Source organism: Macaca nemestrina, chromosome 7 (genome assembly GCF_043159975.1).
Source record: "Macaca nemestrina isolate mMacNem1 chromosome 7, mMacNem.hap1, whole genome shotgun sequence".
Taxonomy (NCBI): Eukaryota; Metazoa; Chordata; class Mammalia; order Primates; family Cercopithecidae; genus Macaca; species Macaca nemestrina.
In genome coordinates, this window is record NC_092131.1 from 167,289,895 (window position 1) to 167,313,080 (window position 23,186).

The following is a 23,186-nucleotide window of genomic DNA, read 5'->3' on the forward strand; positions in this document are numbered from 1 at the left end:
CCAGGCATGAGAATATGATTCAAGAGCCTCCTTGAACCCCCGTTTTCAGAATACTAGCAGGTAGGTAAGTAGGTAAATAAATGAATGGGAGAACTGTGAAGAAGAAAGCACAACCTAATCCAGTAACTTAGAAGGATAAGAACCCATACTGGATCTGGGGTATAAGGTTCTAAGAATCAAGGCAGAATCCAAGTACTATTAATAGAACAAGGACCCGCTTGATGCTGAGTCACTCTAAACTCCTCCTGATTAGAAATTAAACAGGCCGTAAGCCACTTTATCTGAGATCATGCTGCCTGGCAGATACCATTACAAGCCTTGACCTCTGCCATTAGACCCAGTGCCCACTTTCCTGCAAGAAACTATTGGGATTGCACTGTTCATGCCGTTCTTCCTCCTGGAACTCCACTCTTCCTCCCTGCAGACACACCCTTGCCTCCTTCCAGAGTGTTCCTGCACCTCCAGGGACATCCCCCAGCTCCCCAGTTCCCTCTGCCCTCTTCTTCAATGTCTTCTCCCTCCTCTTCCCCTTGGCCTTAGCTCAGTCAGGTCTCTCCCCAAGGTCTTTTCCCACCAGCCCTTCTGAGGGGCACATAAGTCCTTCTCTCACACTCCCCAGAGTCCTTTTTCTCCACTTGTCACCATTGCTGCCCCTTCCTTTCAGAACAAAACTCCTCCTTTGAAACTTAGGCCTCTTAGCTATAGCACCTTCTCTGCTGCCTTTAAACCTGCCTTCCACTGTTTAAATCTTTTGATATCTTTCAATTTCTCTTAAGATAAAGACTAACATCCTTAACGAGGTCTTGTGAGGCCCTAGGTGAGCTGGTCCTGGCCAACAGCATTGACTGAGGATAAATAAATCCCCAGGATTCATATGGCTTAATGTCACAGTGAGTTTATTTTTAACCTAAATGAACAGGCTCCCTACCTCTAGGTGCAGAGAGCTCCACCTCAGGTTCTTAGGCCATACACTCATTTATCCAACAAATATTTATCAGGTGCATAACTCTCATAGGATGCTGAGGTAGACAATGAGGATGTGGCAATAAAACAAACAGATGTGCTCCTTGACCCTCAAGGAGTTAAGACTCTGTGCGAGTGGTGCTCAAACTTCAAGATGCATCAGAATGACTTGAGGGCTGCTTAAAACCCGCCATGCTGGGCCACATATCCGGAGTGTGGGATTCAGTCGGTCTGGAGAAGTTACATCCCTGATAATTTCCCAGGTGATTCTGATGCTCTTGGTCCAGGTACCATATACGTTGAGAACTCTTGCTGTAGCAGAGCACACAAGTAAAGCATAACTCATTACATCTCATATTATTACTACAAATTACATTCTTTATAATAGATGCTGAGAAGCATGGGGTACAACCACCTAGGTTAGCCAAGGCTGTCTCTGAGCTCAGCCTTAGAAATGGAGTAGAATAGAATGGAATAAACAGAAGAGAGAAGAATATCATTCCAGGCAGAGGATCTTTGTGAAGGGTGGGAGAGTCTGATACATTTTGGGAATTGAAAGGAGGCCTTGGCTGGAGGACAGAAGAAGAGTAAGAACTTGGTCTCAGATAAAGTTGGACTCTTTTATCTTTCTTTACCAATCTATTTAAATCACAAGGGGAAGGGAGAAAAGGAAGCAAGCCCAAGAGAATGGGAGCAGTGGGCCGTGAGGAGAGAAAATGCATCCAGCAGAGCAACAAATTTGCCAACAACCTCAGGAATTCCACTCACAAGACGGCAGGGGCTAGGCAGAGGGGATAATCAAGAGGAGATAGTGTGGGTTGAGTCTTGAGGCACCCTCCACATGCAGTGTTTCATTTCATCCTCACAAATGCCCTGTAAGATGAGTACTATGATTCCTATTCCTATTTTGCCCATGAGGGAATCAAGACACAGAGTTTACATAATTTTTTTTTTTTTTTTTTGAGACAGAGTCTGGCTCTGTCACCCAGGCTGGAGTACAGTGGCATGATCTTGGCTCACTGCAACTTCTGTATCCTGGGTTCAAGTGATTCTCCTCCCTTAGCCTCCTGAGTAGCTGGGATTACAGGCTCCCGCGAATTTATTTTTTATTTATTTTTTATTTTTAGTAGAGATGGGGTTTCACCATGTTGGCAAGGCTGGTCTCAACCTCCTGGCGGCAGGTGATCTGCCCGCCTCGGCCTCCCTAAGTGCTGGGATTACAGGTGTGAGCCACGGGGCCCTGCCTTACATAATTTTCTTAAAGCTACGCAGTTTTCCTCTGTGCTAGGCACTGTATTAAGTGCTTTCCTTGAGCTATTTTACCAAACCCTATAACTGCTTGAGTTTGATATCACCATCCCCTTTTTACGAGGAGCGAGTCTTAGAGAGGCAAAATAACGGACTCAAACAGAAGAGGTGAAAGTGGGATTTGAACTCATGCAGGACTTTCTCAAAGGACCCAAATTCTGGGCTCTTAACTCTCTTCTGCCTCACAGGCTGAAGCAGGATGGACTGGGTCTACCCACAGTTGCCGGCTTTTTCAGTGACACACACTGGAGAGGAAGAAAGAGAAGGACGTAGCATGGAGAAAAGAGGGTCAATCAGGGAAGGACTTAGGAAGCAACAGGGACAATGAGACACCAGATGGCACTGATTGACATTTATGAATGTTGTCCCCCTCAGGTGACCTATGTAGAGCTCCATACCTGGCTCAAAGCAGAGGGGAAGAGGGGAAAAAAAACTCACAGCCTCTGTTCTTGAAGATCCAAGGGAGGATGTAAATAGCTATTATGTGCATGAGAACACAAACAGAAAAGTGACACTATATAAATAGAGCAAATTAAAAATGCACAAGGGCTGAGGGCGTTGCTAAAACTGGATTGAGGACCTGGACCCAGGGGCGTTGGCCAGGGAAACGCGTATGAGCTTGAAATTGCCGTTGGTTATTGGGAAAGAAGGTGCAGGTGAGAGGAATGTTTTAAAGACGCTGCTAGTGTAGTCCTTGGACCAGCAGCACACATATCATCTCAGAGCTTGTTAAAAATGCCTAACTCTCAGCATCCTGACCTCCCTCCTAAATTAGGATCTACATTTTATCAAGGTCCCCAGGTAATTGTATATACATTGAAGTTTATCAAGCACTGATGGAGCATGCAAAAGTGATGAGTTCTTGCCTCTTGTCAAGCATGCACAAGAAACATCCCAGAAGGCTAAGGAACCAGGCATTTGCTGAGGAGGGAAGAGGCTCTTTAATGCTTCTTTTTGTGCTTCCCTAACATTACCTGGTCCTGCTAGAATATTGAACTTCATAAGCAATTAAAGGTGAGCCCCAATAGGCGGAACCATAGAACGTGTAGTTAGCATCCTACAGGTCTGATGTGAGTGATTTAAAGATACTTCAGCCAGCTGATCCTGGTTGTCTTGACCCTGTTTTCAAGCTCAAAATCCCTACAAAGGCCAGGGAATGGAGGCCCGTAGGAACAGTAGTCTGAGAAATGAGAAGATTGCGTAAGGCAGCACAGGTAGTCCAGAGAGCCTGCTCCTGTGGATTGGTTGTTTCATGTTTCAAGATGGTAGTAGCTTGAAATTGGCCATGGTGGAAGTATGTACACCGCAGAAATCAGCCAACAGTACAAATGAAGGCTTTATGTTTTTCAGAGAGCCAGCCTACCAGCACGCAACTGCGGAAAACGACGAGTCAGAGGAAGGCCTTGGAGTCAGTGTGTACAAAGTACGGAAGGAGAAATTCAGGAAAGAAGGAAGGGACGGGAGAAGTCTTCGAAAAGATGCTATTAGACAGCTTGGGCAATATAGTGAAACCTTGTCTGTACAAAAAATAAAATACAATTAGCCAAGTGTGATGGCACGCACCTGTGGCCCCAGCCACTTGGGAGGCTGAGATGGGAGGATTGCTTAAGCCTGGGAGGTGGAGGCTGCAGTGAGCCAAGATTGTGCCACTGCACACCAGCCTGTGTGACACTGGGTGACACCTTGTCTCCCCCCCCCCAAAAAAAATTGCTGCTAGAGATACCACGTTCCAAGCTCCCAGGAGTGACTTGGATTCATCCATTAACCTCATTTCTAAAACTCCTTTTCACAGGCCTGTCTCAGGAGTGGAAGTTCATTGAATCATTGAAGGTTTGAAGAGAATGGAAAAGATGTGAAATAATACAGAAATTTCATCATGGGCTGACTAGAGAAACATAGAAAGTGGGCAGCTATTGTTCTATGGGGTAAAATGTCCTCGTCAGTCCTCATCTGCTCAGCTATCAGCCTGGACAAGGTGGATGATGGGTTCGGCTAGGGTTGGAGCTTTTTGTCAGTCACATGGATATTGTGTTTATTATTAGGTTTGTACTCAAACCACCCTTTTCTGGTGTCTTAGCTTTACCCTTGTGCTTCTGATATTATCATTACTTCTGGTTAAAAAGCAAGTTTTTGATTAAGAAGCGAGTCATTGGAAAGCATCTCTGTCTCAATTACTGTGAAGTGCATTTCATAAGCTATATTCCTGAAGTTCTCCCCTTCAGCCAGGCCACTTGTCTTAGTTTTCACTGAAGAAATCTTGAACTTTTCCATCTCTGTGGCTTTGCTTTTTCTCTGCCTCTTCTTTGGGATGCCATTCCCTTTTCTATCATATTGGTCAACTCTACCCAGACCCCAAGGCCAAATACTACCTATTCCAGGAAGCCTTCCCTGATTACTCCAGCCTTGTAGTAACCCCTTTCTCCATTCAAAACTTTGCCTGGACAAAATTTTGGGGGGATTGTGCCCTATACTTTTTTCAAATGAATATGAGGGAGTGGACCATCCATTGCAGAATTCCAGCTATGAAGAATTACAACACCCAACAATTGCTTGCAGGAGGGCACTTGTTCAAAATAATACACACTTCCTCTTCACAAATCTTCTCTCCACTCTCAGGTTCCCTGGCAGTCTTCTAAGCATGCCTCCTCTGTGCCAGTTAGCATTCTGCTCTTCGTTGTCCCAAAACTAGACATTGTGACAGTTGCAACGGCACCTGTGGCCCTCCTTTCATCGTGGCAGCTAGCTCAAGCCAGCAGCTTACTTTGGTTCCAATCCGAATCTTTGCCTTTAGATAATCAAATTGCACAAAACCTAATTGAAATGACCAATGGTAATCTGTATACACAATACAGTAGGAATAGGCTTACCCTTACTGGGGTAAGGGAAAAAGTAAATGTCCTGATAATTTGTAATAAGTCTCTAATTAGTTGAACAGAAAGAGATGTAGTTTCAAGAACTGGAGAGAAGGCAGTAGGACAAATATTCCCAGAGACACTTCCTGCCATTCTATGCTATCCACAGCGGCACAGCTGGGTGGAAGGATGGCCAGGTAATGTGGACATTTTTCTTATGTGTGGGGTGCTTTTTCCTTGAAGGGAGGATTTTTTTTGTCACCAGGTGCATCAGGCAGTGCTCAGACTATATTTGATCACACAGGGACATGAACAGACTGCTGGAAGAACTTCTAATTATAAATATAGGGTTTACTTTCCTGGCCTCGTGTCATCAGATTTTCTTTTCATTTATATGAAACAGGAGACATCAGCTTTGAAGACTCGCTGACACTTTAATGAAAAGAACTGTGGTCGTGAGTTGGTTGCTTTTTATTTCTGTTTCCATGAATTCCCTAAATCAAACATCTCAAACTCACACTGGAGGTGAGATTCACATCCTACTTTCTACCAGAGAAAATCCATAAATTAGCACAGGATAGGAATCTGGCCCTGACTATGCAGGCAGGGCAGAGTGACAAGTTCAGCATCGGTCTCATACTCTTACAACTGTTCCCTGCTTTGTTTGGCCAAAGTTAAGTTGTTTTCCATTGTATTGGAACAATGTGTTACTAGTCAGTCCCCTGAAGCCCAGGGTAGAAGCTGCATTATCTTCTCTCTTCTTCCGCCAACTCACACATATCCTAATTTTTCTTTTTCAGTGTAACTCAGCAGAATGTGGAGACGATTTTTCATGCGATAAGAATTTTTTCTCAGTTTATTGCTCAGAAGATGTATTATACAATCTTTTGGTGATTTTTTAAGACTGTCAAAGCAGTAAGTTGAAAATAAGCAGTAGCAAAGATGACTAAACTTTTTGTTTGTTCTCCCTGCTCATCCAAACACTCTCAGTAATCAAAATATAGAATAAACCTTCCTTTGGAACAGACAAAAAAAAAAAAATCCTTCAAAACCATTTTATTTTTCTTAGCATCAATCCATTAAAATCATAACTCATCTGTAGGCTGTAGATAAACGTTATGGTTCTTGACCTTTGGAAGTCTTAATTTCAAAAGGAGAGAGAAGATAAACATGAAGAAGTTATTAAAGACACCTGGCTGAAGCTTATGTGTTTATGAGCTCCAATATATACAGAATGGGCAACCTGCATAGGCTTAGAAGATGGGAGCTGGGGAAAGCAGTGACTAGCTAGGGGGTGTTGGCCCAGGAAGCAGTTTATTCTTGTGCTGGGAGTCAGGTGGTGGTGTGCTGGAAAGTTTTTTTTTTTTTTTTTTTTTGAAAGGGAATGCCTAAAGAGATGAGAAGAAAAGGAGAAACATGATTTGGCAAGAAAGATTAGAGATTATATTCTTGGAAGAGTCCTAAACTGTATGACTGGGGAGGGAGAAAGAGAAAGACAGAGAGAAAAGAAACTAACAATTTTAGTCATTCTACTAGGTCTCATAATTTTATTTGCATTTCTCTCTTACTATTGAGACGGAATATCTTTTCATACATTTATTGACTGCATAGATAGCCTCTTTTTTGTAGTGCCTATTTGCGTCTTTGGTCCATTTTTATATTGGCTTGTCTGCCTTTTTCTCATTGATTTATAGGAATTCCTATTTAATCTGGATCTAAGCCCCTTATTGGATAAATGGATTGTAAATATTTTCTTCCGTAAGTTTGCTTATCTTTTCAACCTCTTAATAGAATCTTCGTTGAGGCAAAGATGTTGTTGTCCAATTTATCATTATCCTGTGGTTAGTGTTTTTTGTTTAAGAAATCTTTGTTTATCTCAAAGTACTCAATGTATTATTCAATGATATATTCTAGGAATTTGATTTTTAAACTTACCCATTTAGATCTATGATTCACTTGGAATTAATTTTTGTAGATGGTGTGAGATGGAGTCTTTATTCATTTTTCTTACATGGTTATCCAATTGATTCAGCACAATTTATTGAAAAGGCCATGATTTCTTCAATATTATTTGGGGTGACATTTGGCTAAATCAAGTATACATATACATGCAGCTCATTTTCTGGACTTTCTATTTGTCTTACCTTGCACCAATACAACACTGTCCTAATTATTATAGCTTTCTAATAAATCTTGATATTCAGTAGTTTAAGTCTTTCAGCTTTGTTGCTCTTGAAGGTTACTGTAGTTATTCATGGCCTTTTGTATTTCTATATAATTTTAAAATCAGCATTTTGATTTATAAACACACACAGCTGGCAATTTGATGGCATTGCATTGCATTTAAAAATTGATTTAGGTTGAACTAACATCTTTATAATGCTGAATCTTTTGACTCAATTGGGTCAAAAGAGATATGTTCAGGAAATGGGGAGAAATGACATATCTTTCCACTTACGAGCTCAACTGGTCACGTTATATTATCCTCTCTATATTGGTGTATTCCACTCACTAACATTTTGTTTAGGATTATTGCATCTATATTCAAGAGAGATTAGCTTACATTTTTCTGTCTTTTAATAGTCTTGTTAGGTTTTGGTATAAATGTTATGCTGTCCTCACGAAAAGAGTTGGGAAATTTCCCCCCTTTCTTCCTCTTCTCCAGAAGAGTTTGTGTAATGTTGATGTTATTTACTTCTTAAATGGTTAGATTTACAAAGGAAGCTAATGGATTTGGAGACTTCTTTTTGTGGGAAATATTTGTATTATATATTCAGTTTATATAATAGATATGAAATTATTCAGCTTCTATTACTGTCCTGTTGGTTTTGGTAAATTATGTTTCTGTAGAATTTTTCCCTTTCATCTGCGTCTTTACAGATATTGATATAAAATTGTTTATAATATCTTATTTGTTAAATATCTGAAGGAGATGATGTCCCCTTTTCTTATCTGACTTTGGTAATATATGCTTTCTCTTTTTAAATCAGTTTTACTATAAGTTTAGAGACTTTATTAGCTTTTTTTTCCCAACAACCTCTACTCCAACAAAGAACATTATTAGCTTTTGTTGAAATAACAACCTTTTGACTTTGTTGCTTTTATTTTATTTTTTCTATTTTACTAATTTCTGCCCTCATTTTTATTGTTTCTTTTCTTTGGCTTTCTTAGCTCTTAATGTTTTTTCTTTTTTTTTTTTTTTTTTGCTTAATTTACTGAGAAAGATGTTTTAGGTTATTCATTTGCGATCTTTACTTTTTTTCTAATATATGTGTTTAAGGCTTAGCGACATCCCATAAGTTTTGAGATGTTATATTTTCTCCACTTGGTTTGAAATATTTGCTTATTTCTACTGTAATGTCACCCATATGCCATGGATTATATTACAAACATCTGGGAGTGTTCTAACTGTCTCTTTGTTATTGTTAGAAAAAAATACTCCATATAATTTCAGTTTTTTGACGCTTGTTGATACTTGTTTTATAGTCCACTATATCATTATGCTTTGCTAGTATTTGCTGGACATTTGAAATGGGTGTGTATTTTGTTGGATACAGAGTATTCTGTGTGTCAATTAGGTGGAATCTTGTGAATATTTGACCCTGTCTTGTGATTCAACTCTTCTGTATTCTCATAGTTTTTTTTTTTTTTAAATCTTCTGGTTTTGCTTGTAGATTTTTAGATTGCTTCTTTAATTTCTGTCAGATTTTCTTTACACTTTTGAGGTATTTTATTAGATGCATACAAATTTACTACTTTTATATCTTCCTGTTAGATTGTCACTTTTATCATTACAAAATGTTCTTAGTTTCCAGTAATGCTTCCTGTCTTAAAGTTTACTTTGTCTAATATTATTATAATCACACCAGCTTTCTTTGGTTCACATTTGCATAATATGCCTCTTTCTATCTCTCATTGTTTCAACTTTTTGTACCTTTATATTTTAGGTGTGCATTATATAATTGAGCTTTTAACTCAAGTCTAACAATCTCTTTTAATTAGAATATTCGTTCATTCATATTTATGTAGTTATTATTATATTAGGTTTATATCTACTATCTTATTGTGTATATCTATCCAACCTGTTTTAAATTATTTTTTCATTTCTTTGGGATTAAGTAGTTTTACTACTTCACTTTTCCTCATGTTAGTTGTTAGATACACATTATTTTGCTAAGCTTTTGATGTTATCTTAGGTAACACAATTTGTATTCTTGCTTTATTATAGTCTAATATCAATGGTCTTTTTACTACTTCCCAGAGAATGCCAGCACCTTTGAACACTTTAGCTCCTCTTATTACTGTGCCTGACTTTTGTGCTAGAAGATGTTACTATAGCCGTTGGCTTCCACCTTGTTGAGAAGCCATTCTCATTGTTATTACCACTTATTTGATAAAAATATATCTTTTTCTTTGGCTGCTTACAAGATTTTCTTTTTTTCTCTCATTTTTAGCACTTTCATATGATTTGCCTAGTCCAATTTTCTTTGCATTTACTCAGTTTAAGGTTTGTAGAAATTTGGACTTGTGAATTAATGTCTTTCTTCACTTCAGTAGAATATATATATATATTTTGAGATGGAGTCTTGCTGTGTTGCCCAGGCTAGAGTACAGTGGGGCATGATCTCAGCTCACTGCCATCTCTGCCTCCTGGGTTCAAGTGATTCTCCTGCCTCAGCCTCCTGGGTAGCTGGGACTATAGGCGTATGCCACCACACCTGGCTAAGTTTTGTATTTTTAGTAGAGAGGGGGTTTCACCATGTTGGCCAGGCTGTTCTTAAACTCCTGACCTCAGTAATCCAACCGTCTCAGCTTCCCAAAGTGCTAGGATTACAGGCATGAGCCACCGCGCCCAGCCACTTTAGTAGAATTCCTATTATCTATTCAAATATTGCTTTTGTCATATTCTCTTCTCCCTTTCCTTTTTGAGCTCCAAATGCATGTGTACTAACCTTTTCACCGTATTTCATTTGCCTTTTAGCTCTTCACTGTATTTCTTTCTTTTGCTCTTTAAGCTTTAGTCTGGATATAGTCTAGTACCTTAAAGCTCACTAATCCTCTTTTCAACTCTGTCAACATGCTTTTAAATTCATCTACTAAGTTATTAATTTGCATAATATTTTTAGTTCTAGAATTTCATGTGCGTCTCCTTAATGGATTCTAATTCTTTGATGAAATTACCTATTTGCCATTTATTATCTTGAACATAGTAATCATTTAAAAATCCCCGGCCGGGCGCAGTGGCTCAAGCCTGTAATCCCAGCACTTTGGGAGGCCAAGACGGGCGGATCACGAGGTCAGGAGATCGAGACCATCCTGGCTAACACGGTGAAACCCCGTCTCTACTAAAAAAAATACAAAAAACTAGCCGGGTGAGGTGGCAGGCGCCTGTAGTCCCAGCTACTCGGGAGGCTGAGGCAGGAGAATGGCGTGAACTGGGAGGCGGAGCTTGCAGTGAGCAGAGATCAGGCCACCGCACTCCAGCCTGGGTGACAGAGCTGAGACTCCATCTCAAAAAAATAAATAAATTTAAAAAAAAAAAATCCCCATAACTTGTGTATCTGGATCTCCTGCTGGTCTCTTTCCATTGTCTATTTTTTTTTCCTTGTGATTTTTTTCAATGATTTGACCTGGCCAAGTCCTTTTTTTGTTACTTGCCAGATACTATGTATGAAAAACTATAGCAATGATTTGAGGCTCTGTACAAGGTTATGCTCCTCCAGGGAATATTTACTTTTGATTTTGACAGACAGGGTACTGCCAATCACTTCCAACTAGCTTGGGATTGAGCTGACTCAAAGTCTGTTGGCCGTCAGTCTGTCTTTACTTCTAAGATGTAGCCCTTTGTGGATCACAGCTGAAGGCCTGGTCTTTTACCAGGGACACTCTTCCTCGGCAGGTCCTATACTCCAATTCTTTCTCTCCCACCCCAGCCCCATGAGACTGCTTACACTGCTGCTCAGTTCCTGAGCTTTAGGCTGCCACTTTTTTTTCAGCTTCTGCTCTACTTGGGTCTCTCTCTCTCTCTTTCTCTCCTCTCTCCCCTACAAATTGGCAAATGCCACAAGGGAAAAAGCAGCAACAAATACTGGGCTCATCTCTTTGCTTCCCCTTTCTCAGCCATGTTGACCCCTAAAGTTCTCCTTCCTTTGATAATGTGTCTGTGTTTTCAAAGAACTTGTTTAAAAAAATTTTACTCAACTTTTCCAGTTGTACTGGGTGGTAACATGCCAGTCCATCATAGCCACAGTGGAGACTTTTGTCATTCACATTTAAGTGCTCATTGACAACACTGAGTCAGAGGAATTCCTCAAATAGGAATGATTTCCTGTAGAACTTCACAGCGTCCTATCTCTGTTGAGTCTGAAAATAAATAAATAAATAAATATAAAACTGACTTTACCCTGTCAGTAAATTCTACATTAAAAAAGTATTAATTACTCAGCTGTTTAAATTGAGGAAGTACAACAGGAAGGTCAGAGATACAGCTATAATTTAATTTTTTCTCTAAAATGAAGTTATTTGCTTATTTTATTTGTCAAGTTGGGTTCTTGAGCCACCACATAGCACAATGATTTTGATTTTAAGCCAGATTATTATTTTATTTGCCTACTTATGAAAGCTTAAAGGGTAGGTTTTATTTTCTCAAACCATGGACAATTCTACTTGAGCTACTCAAAATAGTGTATTCTGAATTCATAAAAAATAACGTTGAGAAAAACACTAGATCAGTCTGAGAAAGAGGAAAAGAATGATTACTAAATATGTTTAATTTATAGGCATGTGACTCAGACTACAGCTGGGAAACCAGCTCTCCTCGGAAGCTTATTTAAAATCTCAGATTCTGTAGCCCTGTCCCCAAGAGACTGTGGTTCCAAAGATATGAGGTAGGGAGTTTCCAAATGATTTCTTTGTAGGTAATCTCAAGACACACTTGGAGAAACACCGGTTTAGAGAACTGAGTTTAGATTTAATTATAGCAATTCCCCATATCTACTGTGTTCTATTTGTGTTTCATGAAAACAAGGAACTGAAGTTTTAAGAATTTCATTACATTTAATTCTTAATATAATCACTATCCATAGTAGCTCGTATTTGTTGCACTAGTATAGTATAATAGTGAAGCACATGGGCTTTAGATTCATATTGCCTGGGTTCAGATTATAAGCCAATCCTAATTACCCATGTGACTTGGGCAAGTAACTTAACCCTACCTTCCCAGCTTCCTCATCTGTGAAACAGGAGAAATAATACTTCACAGGGTCAGTTGGGGATTAAATTGTTATAATGTATGTAGTGTGTTTATCAGTGATAAAAGCACTTTTAAAATATTAAGTATTTGCTGGTCATGGTGGCTCATGCCTGTAATCCCAGCACTTTGGGGGGCTCAGGTGGGCAGATCACTTGAGGCCAGGAGTTGGAGACCAGCCTGGCCAACATAGTGAAACCCCATCTCTACTGAAAGCACAAAAATTAGCCGGGCATGGTGGTACACGCCTGTAATCCCAGCTACTCAGGAGTCTGAGGCACAAGAATTGCTTGAACCTAGAAGGTAAAGGTTGTAGTGAGTGGAGATTGCATCACTGCACTCCAGCCTCAATAAATAAATAAATAAATAAATAAATAAACAAACAAACAAACAAACATAAGTAAATAAATAAAAATTGCCATCACCTTGTGAGTAGCTGCCATAATTTTCTTGTTTTACTCATGGGGAAATTGGGTCTAGAAAGTCTGAGTAAATTATTCAAGTTCATGAAGCTGGAATGCAGCAGAGGCAGCATGAGGCTCAGGCTGTTAATAAGCCTATGTGTTGGGTCCTACTCTATACTGTTTCCATGATCCAAATGTCCCCAGCACCCACCCCACGTGGTAGGTACAAATGTCATCTCAATAAATACTTAACCTAAGTCAGTACCATTCAGAATGTGTTCCACAGACTTTCAGCATCAGCATCATCTGGGAGCTTCACTGAAATACAGATTCTCATACCTCACTTCAGACCTACAGAATCAGAAACTCTAGGGATGGACTCAGTAATTTACTGCTTACCAAGCCTTCCAAGTGACTCTGATGTAAGTTTAAGTTGGAGAGCCATAGGCTTAGAACAGCGGTTCTCAACTTTGGCTGAACGTTAGAATTTGCTGGGAAACTAAAAACTTTCCAAAATGCTCAGATGCACCCAGACCAATTAAATCAGAATCGATAGAGCTAAGATCCAGGAATCGGTTCCCAAGTGATTCCAATGTGTGCAAGATTCAGAAGAACTGCCCCATATTCTTTTGCCTGATAGCCCCTCTCTGTGAAATTGAGTGACATTGGTCCCTTCCCCATCTCTCACATAACTTCCGCCTTGTTCCACAGCTCCAGAAGTCCCTAGGGGTATCTCTCAGATGCTGAGGGTAAAGTGTGGACTATGACTCCAGCCTCCACTGCCACGTTCCGTCCACTCTGGCCATCACTGGCACAGCCTTTGCACTTGTTCCTGGCTGCCAACATTCAGGCCCACAGATGCCTTCTCCTGGTGCTGAATCATTCACTGCTCAGTTGCAGATCTGAACCAGGGCAGGAAGCTTAACTCCCTATCCTCTAAGTCCTGCTTTCTCCGAATGCTCCCAGAAGAGGCCCTAGGCCAGGAGAGTTTAGTGAGACAGCTATGTTTGTTCACAAGATAGGCCTTTGTTTCAAGATGTTCACAAACACTCTTGAAGTAGCTCATTTGGGATGTTTTAGATGCTATTAATTAGAAGTGTCACTCTCCTTCAGTCTTCGGGTCCTGTGGCCATTATTTCTTTGAATACTTTTTTCAGTCCCACTTTCTCTCTCCCGAGAATCCAGTGGTACAAATGTTAGCTCTTTTGTTATTGTCTCACAGGTCCCTGAGACTCTGTTTATGGTTTTTGTTTTTGTTTTGTTTTTTGTTTTTGTTTGTTTGTTTTGTTTTCTGTTCATTGTGCCAGATTCCACTTGAAGTAGGTGTAAATTCTCCTTCTGGGGATCTTCTGTTACGCCACAGTTTTCCGATAGTCATCAGCCCCTGATTCATCAAACATGCTTGTGTACATTGGAATCTCCTTAGCCTCAATGGCACCTGTCACCACATGCCAGATGTATTACTGGACCAGCCAGTGTGCTTTCTCTAAATATAGAGAATAGGATACATTTAGCACTGCTATTTAAATTTCATGAACTATGATCACCTAAGCATAAGAACAAATTCATTCAGAAGCGACTTGATTGAAAAACTGAAATTACTAGATTTTTCACACACTTTATATTTAATCATCAAAACTTTTATATTTTGAGATGATTGTAGATTCACATGCAGTTATAATAAAACAATCCAGAGAGCCCATATACCCTTCATCTTGTTTTCTCCAGTGGTATAATCTGGTCCAACTAGAGTACCATATTACAACTAGGAAATTGACACTGATACAATGCATCAAGTGTATTCAGATAGCACCAGTTTTACGTGGACTCAGTTGTGTGTCTGTGTGTTTGTGTGCATATTTAATAATAAGCAATTTCATCACACACATAGATGCATATGGTCACTACAGTTCAGTACAGTTCCAACACAAGGATCCCTCACATCACCCTTTTACAGCCACAACTACTTCCTTTCCATTTCCTGAAGCCCTGGCTATCATTAATCTGTAATTTTGTCATCTTGAGCATACGATACAAATGAAGTCATACAGTACGTTGTTTGTACAGTTTTCTTAGTGCTTGCTCTAGGTATTACAACATACAAAGATATCATCATAGTCCAGTCTACTAGTAACAACATTTTGCCACGTCTAGTAGAGTACAAAGACCTTCTTCCATTTAGATCTCTTTACCCTCCCAGTTTCTTAAAGACGATTGTTGTAAGTATTGGCTCTACGAAGAATAGGACCATATCAGATGCATGTTATAATTTTTGCCTTAACCATCAAATGTGATTTAAGAAACTCATAAGAAAGACAGTCTATTATATTTACCCCTATTTTGTTTTTACCAATTCCAATATTCTTTCTTTTTTGAAGTGTTAAGCCTTCTGCTATTTCCTTTATCCATTTTTCCTACATAATAGGTTTGCTAGCAACAAGTTTTCTTAGCTTTTGTTCATCTAAGAATGTCTTTATTTCCCCTTCATTCCTGACAGACATTTTTGCCAGAAACAGAATTTGAGGTTTATGGTTCTGTTCTTTCAGTGCTTGAAAAACATGCCACTGTATGCTGGCCTCCATGGTTCCAGAAGAGAAATCTGTTCCCATTTGCGTTGGTGTTCTCCTGTAAGTAACGTACCGTTTCTCTCTGGCTGCTTTCAAGATTTTTCTTTACCTTTCGTTTTCAGACTTTTAATGGTGATAAGTCTTAATGTGGATTTCTTTGGAATTATTCTATTTGAGATTCTTTAAGCTTCTTAAATCTCTATATTTCTGTCTTTCAACAAATGCAGGAATTTTTCAGCCATTATTTCTTTGAATACTTTTTTCAGTCCCACTTTCTCTCACCTGAGAATCCAATGGTACAAATGTTAGCTCTTTTGTTATTGTCTCACAGGTCCCTGAGCCTCTGTTTATAGTTTTTGTTTGTTTGTTTTTGTTTTTTGAGACAGGGTCTTGCTCTGTCACTCAGACTGTAGTGCAGTGGTATGAACTTTGCTCACTGCAACCTCTGCCTCCCAGGCGCAAGCAATCCTCCCACCTCAGCCTCCCAAGTAGCTGGGACTACAGGCTTGTGTGACCACGCCTGGCTAATTTCTTGTATTTTTTGTAGAGATGGGATTCCACATGTTTCCCAGGCTAGCCTTAAACTCCTGAGCTCAAGCAATCCACCCACCTCTACCTCCCAAAATGTTGGAACTGCAGGCGTGAGTCACTGTACCTGGCTTCTGAGACCATTTTTATTTTTTTCAGTCTACACTTTTCTCTGTTCAGCTGGAGTAAAATCTGTTGACCTGTCCTCAAGTTCACTGATTCTATCCTCTGTCATCTCCACTGTATTATTGAGCCCATCCATTAAGTTTTTAATTTAGCTTATTGTATTTTTCACTTCCATAATTTCCATTTGATTCTTTTTTATAACTTCTATTTCTTTGCTGAGATTTTCTCAGTATTTTTTGCATTTATTTCAAGAGAATTTATGATTGCTTATTAAAGTATTTTTATGATGGTTGCTTTAAAATTCTTGTCATATAATTCCAGCATCTGATTCATCTTGATGTTGGTATCTGTCAATTGTCTTTTCTCATTCATGTTGCGATTTTCAATTGTATCCTGACAGTTTTTATATTATATTCTGGATCATATTTAATCTTCTTTTGTTAGCAGGCAGCCCCCTGTTGAGATATTGAAGACTAGGTAGATGCATATGTTCAGCTTCCTGACACCATCCTGGCAAAAACAGAGTGCTGACTCATACTGCCTCACTGCAGTGGGGTGGGTGGGAGGAAGCTCAGCTCCCCGTTTGGCCCCACTGACACCTTCCCAGTGAAAATGAGGCACTGACTCCTACCATCTCCTGGCCTCCAAATGGGAATGAAAACTCAGCTGTTGCGGGAAGTCAGGGACCCCAAACAGAGGGACCGGCTGGAGCCACGGCAGAGGAACATGAATTGTGAAGATTTCATTTTAATATGGACATTTAACAGTTCCCAAATAATATTTTTATAATTTCTTATGCCTGTCTTTAATCTCTTAATCCTGTTATTTTTCATAAGCTGAGCATGTATGTCACCTCAGGACCACTGTGATAATTGTGTTAACTGTACAGATTGATTGTAAAACATATGTGTTTGAACAATATGAAATCAGTGCACCTTGAAAAAGAATAGAATAACAGCAATTTTTAGGGAACAAGGGAAAACAATCATAAAGTCTGACTGCCTGCGGGGTTGGGCAAAAGGAGCCACAGTTTTCTTCTTGCAGAGAGCCTGTAAATGGACGTGCAAGTAGGGAAGAGATCACTATTCTTTTCCTAGCAAGGAATATTAATATTAATACCCTGGGGAAGGAATGCATTCCTGGGGGGAGGTCTATAAATGGCCACTCTGGGAATGTCTGTCCTATGTGGTTGAGATAAGGACTGAGATATGCCCTGGTCTCCTGCAGTACCCTCAGGCTTACTAAAGTGGTGAAAAACCTGGCCCTGGTAAATTTGTCGTCAGACCAGTTCTCTACCCTGTTGTCTGTTGTTTAAGATGTTTATCAAGACAATACATGCACAGCTGAACACAGACCCTTATCAGTAGTTCTGCTTTGCCCTTCTCCTGTTCCCTCAGAAGCATGTGATCTTTGTTCTGCTTTTTGCCCTTTGAAGCATGTGATCTTTGTACCTACTCCCCGTTTTACACCCCCTCCCCTTTTAAAACCCTTAATAAAAAACTTGCTGGTTTGAGTCTCCGGTGGGCATCATGGTCCTATCAATATGTGATGTCAGGCCCGGCGGCCCAGCTGTAAAATTCCTCTCTTTGTACTCTTTCTTTTTATTTCTCAGCTGGCCAACACTTATGGAAAATAGAAAGAACCTATGTTGAAACATTAGGGGTGGGTTCCTCTGATACTCAGCTTTCTGCTGGGCTCCATTGTTACCAGGGAGTAGGGAAGGAGGGAGCTAACACATACAGCTTTGTGGCTTCAGGGTAGTTGCAGAAGGTCATCTTCTTACTGGTGCTGCTGAAACCTGGGTGGTGGTGGGGGGCATAGAGGGAAGTAGATGGGCAATGAGAATCCACATCCCACCCCCTCATTTTGCCTGCTTGATTCTGGGTGAGGGCGGGAGTGGGGACCAGAGTGCCCATTAGCTCTGTTTTGCACATCGCTGTTCAGTCTCATTGCTGCTGAGTGGGGGTTAGAGGTTCACTTTGCTGCTGCTCCTTGCTGACTCTACCCTGGTGGGAGAATAGGAGCACTGGCCACTTCTGCCGGCAGGAAAGGGAATACTAGCTCCCTGTTCAGTCCTAACAATACCACGGGGCATGGGAGTCAGAGCGCCACCATCTGATGCCACCGAGACAGGGGATGGGGAGGAAGATCAGCCCCCACTCCATATCACTGAAACTGTGGAGAGGGGAATATAATTTTCCCATTAGTACTTGGCAAGAGTAGGGCAGGTATTACCAAAAAGGCTGCCTATTGCAAGGACACTGGTTTCTTGGTCCTTTGACTAGGAGGAACAGACTTTTCTTAGAGCTTATTTTGTCTGTGCCTGTTGGCAGCTCTAGGGTGGAGGCATCTGCAACACCCTGTCTGGGATGTATGAGAGGCAATAACGAAACTTATAGAACTCACCAGCAGCTTGTTTCTCAAGTCCCCAGATCCCTAGGCAGTCTACCTTCTTTCCTCCTTTGAGTTTCCCTGGGTCTGTTTGTTGTGTTATGGCCACAGTTGTAAGAGAGATCATCTGTGAGAAAGGGAGTGCTCCATCTTGACTGGAACCAGAAGCATGATCTATACTTGATTTTTAAAAGAAATAAATAGATAACAGGTATGTTGATGCTAACAGTGAATTCATTTAAGCAGCTTTCCAGGATATTATAATTTTATCTGGCCCAGTAGGCTACATCTATCACATATGTTATGCTATAGTATGTGACAAAAATTAGTTTTCCAAAGGAGAATATTCTGGAAATAACTTCACAGTATCAAAGAATATTAAATTATCTTCTCTGTAGTTTTGTGTGGGTATATTGAGATGCACTTAATTCTCTGAACAACGGTAGTTTTCAACTTAACTAGAAACCAAATTCCTAACCAATTTGGCTAAAAGAAATTTTATTGCATCTAAAAAAATTTGGAACAGAGTTAGATTATAGACCAAAAATGAAGACAGTTTTAAAAATAACAGTGCTGGTGAAAAAAAGCCTTAATACTCAGAGATGCAATGTCTTTCTTAAAGTATGTGGACGTTATGTAGACATCTCCCCTGGGCAAATGAGACAAAAATATGCATGACTTTCAACAAGAAGATGTTACATTAGATTGTTTTCTTTCTTTAATAGATAAAATTAATATATGCTTCTGGAAAAATATTCAAATAATACCCAAGTAAAAAATGGAAACTGTAATGATTCCTTCCTACCTTAATCTTCAGTACTCTTCCCACAGTTAAGAGTTTTGGTTTGTTTGGTTAGATTTTTTCAAAATAGGCTTCAGTAGTCAAAGATTTATGTAAACAGTAGAGTTTGAAATCAATCATTCACTCCATAAAGACTTTGAAAACCAATCATGGCAAACGACTTAGGAAAAGTAGGGAAGAGCTTTCTCTTGGGTCTGTTCCAGCTTTCAATTCATGAAGAATAAGATGTGGCTACCCTTTAAAATATACACACAGACACACACATTTCACGTGCTTTTCATCTGAAAGGACCAGTTCAGTGCACTTTCAGCAGTATGCTTATTTCTGACTTTACTTGGAATCTGGAAGTTGTCTTCTTGGAAGTACAGCATGTGGTACACAGTGAGCATTCAGTGAGTATCCGTTGAATGAACTGTAATTATTTTAAGAGGGAACAACATATTTTTGTCTTCCTCGTAAACAACATGATTCGTGTAGAAAATAATGCAAAAGCTTACAAACATCATCTATTCATCAACTAGCCCTCATAGACTCAGCTCAAAATCCATAAACTATGAAGTCTTGCTCAAGGACCCTCATAAGGAGGGCTCGCTCCCTTTTTCCAGCCCCTCAGCCTTTGTTTAATACCCTTTTTGTGCTGCTTAGCACAGATCTGTGTGGTGGATTGTTGGGTTTAGGTACTATCTAATAGAATGAAAACATTCTCTTGGTGTGCCTACACCATCTCATGCACTCTAATATTTCCCACTGTTCCTGACACAATGCCTTGCATAGAGAAGGCATTCAATAAATATTGATTGAATGAAGAAGTTGAATAAACCACATCTTGATTTCAAGGGAACACCAATTTAGCCACAAAATTGGCTTTTTTCTTTTGTTCATATCTACATTTGTATGATAAGCATCACTATTTTGATTATATTTAGTTAGAAAGTATGATGTTTCAAATCAAAGAGTTTATTCATCTGTAATATTTTGCTAAGTTGTTTGCAAAATGAGAGACTTGGGACACATTTGAATTTCTACGGTGAAAGCAAGCCTTGAATCTCCCTTGAAACCCTGTGTTCAAAATCAGTCGCTGAGATCTGAATGTCTTCTTGGTTAATGCTGAGAATTTAAATAGTGTTCAGGGAGACCAGGAGGGTAAAAGATACTTCACTGGAAATGACACGTGCTCTAAGAATACAGCATTATATTTTCCTATCATGCCACATTTCTTCGTAAAGATAAAGTCATTTCACACTTTCAGTGTGGTGATTAGGATTTGTTATCTGGACCATTTACATTCACAAATATCTGAGAAAACAAAGAACATCTGTTCATTCTTAGCTGCTGCCCCATACGAGACTTAAGGTTTTTAAACCCTGTTTACGTGATTGTGACTGAATCAGATGATTTGGAAAGATGTACTCAATCTATCCTTGTGACATCGTAATGAAACAAATGTAGGAAACAAACAATAAACCTTTCATTCGTGACTGATTCTCTCAGATTCACAGAAACACATTCCAGGTGAGAAAGTAGGCAAATTTAACATTTAACCTTTCACAGTTAGTCAAAATAAGAGTTAGTTTCCAGTTAGATCAACGAAAAATCTGACTACATAAAGATGTAAATTATGGAATAATATTTTAGGGTTTGATATTTAGGCCTGAGGTGTGCACACTTCTAGAAGGACCCAGAACACTGGAGCTGTTCTAATACATAAGGCTTTCTGCCTCATGGGATTACTTTTGCCTTTTCCCTGATCATTCTGGGGCTCACATCCCTGAGTTGGCCAAAATAAACTCAGTGTAAAGTTTTGCACTGCCATGTATGAAAGCAAAGCCTAAGTCCCTTGTACCCGCATTTTTCTGTGCTTCTCATTTTTCAATTTTCTATTCAGACAGAAATAAGAGTGAAGAGGTATTGTAGGTCACTCCCCCATCACCCTCTTTCTACCCTCATCCTTCTCTCCTCTACCCCGCCCACTACCTTGAGTCAGCAGCTTAGCAATGCTATCCTTGGGTGGACACCAGAAATGGTCAATTATGCAAGTCTAAGAGATCAGCTCAAATTAAAGCTTCAGGGTTCTCCCTCTGAAACTCAAGAGAGGGGCTCTGGACTCTTTATCATCATTGCACAGGGAACACAGAAAGAAGATGGCTATATACATTGGTGAAGGAACGAGCCCAGTGTGAATCTTTTGTGAAAATTATAAGCAGTGTGCTGTAATATTAAATTCACTAGAATCTCTCACTGGAAAATTACCTGTTTAATGAGAGTTTGCAAAAGCGTTAACTGAATAGAGAGTACTCTGTTTGTTCATCCTTAAAGAATGTTCTCATCTTAGGGTTACCCACCCATTGCAGGTATTTCTTTGATGACGTAGTATTTTACTCTGTTCTGTCCTTTGGGTCATGCTCAAGGTTGTTCTGATCACCTTTCAAGGCTCACATCATTGTTTAATGGCTGACTATTTTCTCTTCACAGTCCTCAAAGGCTAGCTCTTCTCTCTGGAATATCATAAGCCATAGGCCTGCTTATTTGGGTGGGTGCCAGCATTCACGTACAAGTAACAGCTTAAGAAAGCTTTTCAGTTGTTTTTATTTTGTAGGTACAAGCTCTGTAGGTACACAGTGCTAGCTTTAGATAAAGCCTTTGTTATTATTAATTTATGAAATTAAATAAGAGGTGGTTAAGATGAACTGGTTATTCGTAGTCTTAGTTAAGAACAATTTTGATCATAAAATAGCTGTAAAGATGTTTTCCTAAAAGAAGTGCTTTCAGACTCTCCACATGAAGACAAAGCCTTCAGCAGTACATTCATATGGTTTAGTTTTATGTTTGTGATAGACCAATTTTTAAACTACAAGTTCAACAGCTGACTTGGAAACCAGAACCCACCCTCTGAAATATATAAGTGGGATATATACAGATAGTATAATCCCAAGGGCAGAGCCGGCTCTGAGTTTGACGTTCTTTAGTTCCAGCTGTTGACTAGAGATAATTTACATTATAATAGTAGGACCAAGAAATGCTTTTAATGCAAATTCCTTGCATTGCATGTCTCTCTTTGAAGAACAAGTGGACATTCTTGCAGACTACCAGAATAGGAGGCTGTTTGTCTTTTCCCAGCCCAGCGGCTATAAGTAGATAGGAAGCCGAGGCCTCATGAATTTTATGCCACATTTAGTTTTATCTTAGGGAGGTTACAATATAGAGCTTTACAAACTCCCCCAGACACATTATTTTCTTTGTACTTTTCTGTTCACTGTTTTTCCTAGTTTATCACAATGAACACATACTATATTAATAATGAGGGAAATATTATCTTAGATTGCCAGTTATACTTACCATGTTAAGAGGAAAATCAAAATGATATTATAGCTTACAGGTAATTTTTTTTTTCATTAAGCAATATATGCTATTTATTTATTTATGTTTGAGTCAGGGTCTTGCTTTGTCACTCAGGCTGCAGTGCAGTGGTGTGATCACGGCTCACTGCAACCTGGACATCTCAAGCTCAAGCAATCCTTCCACCTTAGCCTCTGGAGTAGCTAGGACCACAGGCATGTGCCACCATGCCCAGTTAATTATTGTCTTTTTGTAGAGATGGGGTTTCGTCAGGTTGCCCAGACTGGTCTTGGACTCCTGGATTCAAGCAATCCCCCTGCCTTGGCCTCCAAAATTGCTGGGATTACAGGTATGAACTACCACATCTGGCCTATGATTTCACTGGGATGGAAAAAATTACAGATATATATGCAAGTAATGGTGGACTGTTAGCTATTTGTAAAATGGCCATCCCAATTGTAATTTCAAATGTTCTCTTCATTGTTCTCGTAAATTCATTCTTATCTATTCATTCATTCTTTGTTTTGTCCCACACAAGATTTGTGCCAGCTTACAAAGATAGAGAGAAAAATGAAAACTAAAAGTAGAAGAAAAATTAAAAAAAATAGAGATGGGTGTGTAAAACAGATCAAAATGACCAATAATCGCTGTAACAATTGG

General features: G+C 39.6%; 1 long non-coding RNA gene across 1 annotated transcript; it reads left to right on the forward strand.

Moving 5' to 3' along the window:
• Positions 1-1,919: 1,919 nt before the first annotated feature.
• LOC112428570 (uncharacterized) lies at positions 1,920-17,502 on the forward strand. The gene is made up of 3 exons (XR_003020579.2): positions 1,920-6,038; positions 15,274-15,403; positions 16,442-17,502. It is a non-coding gene; the product is annotated as an uncharacterized lncRNA (long non-coding RNA).
• The last annotated feature ends 5,684 nt before the right edge of the window (positions 17,503-23,186 follow it).